Source organism: Arachis ipaensis, chromosome B03 (genome assembly GCF_000816755.2).
Source record: "Arachis ipaensis cultivar K30076 chromosome B03, Araip1.1, whole genome shotgun sequence".
NCBI classification, from domain to species: Eukaryota; Viridiplantae; Streptophyta; class Magnoliopsida; order Fabales; family Fabaceae; genus Arachis; species Arachis ipaensis.
In genome coordinates, this window is record NC_029787.2 from 17,408,407 (window position 1) to 17,409,367 (window position 961).

Below are 961 nucleotides of genomic sequence, written 5' to 3' on the forward strand. Positions count from 1 at the left end.
TTTATCGTATTTTTAAAAAAGAGACCTGCTACACATACAAGTCTTTTTGGCATACAAGTTTATACAAGTTAATCCTAACTCAATAAAATTCACTTTTATAATGCAAAAAAAAAAAAGAAGAGTTTGAATTATACAAAATTTATCAATACACATACACAAAAAAATTTTAAATAATACAGTATAAATGACTTGTATGTATAAATAACTTGTATGTGAAAAATAATTCTTTCAAATTATTCAATAACTGTATTTTGTTAATAACTTTTGTCAGGACCTTTTTGTCAAACATCTAAATTTTTCGGGTACTAAATTAATAATTAATTCTATTTTAAATAAATAATCAAATATATGTATACTAATAGTAATATTCACTAAGTATATAATTAGGTATTAAAGTTTGGCTCACAAATTGATAAATTCAACTTATCAAATCGTTAACAATCAAATTCAAATTGACTTAATTCATTTCTAGTCTTACATGTAACCTGAATTTTTTTTTTTGACACTCATCTAAACTAAAGTTGTAAACAAATTGCAGAGTGAAAACACTATGAGAGGTAAATAATAAACATACCCTATTGAAGTTATAATTTTTCTCTTTTTTATTTTAGTATAACTTTTTTGATGTCACTCCTTTCCGGAAAACTCCTCTTTATCTCAGTTTTTCTTTTCTTCAGTAGCCACTCTCACGGATCTATTTAAGCATACTGCATACACTTTTAAGACAACTTTTTCAAATTTCACAACAAACCCTTTTTTTTTTCCGAATATAAATTCCTTTGAAGCATGTGTTCTAGAGTAAACCGAAAGAAGAAAAATTCATAACCACTAAAAATGATTTAAAAAAAAAAAGGAGGAAAAGCATAGTGTCCATACTTTAACGGTCAACGGTAGCGTTAAAGTAGTGAGACTAGTAACGTCTCATAGCAAAAAAGTCGTTGTAAGTTGTAACCGAAAAGTG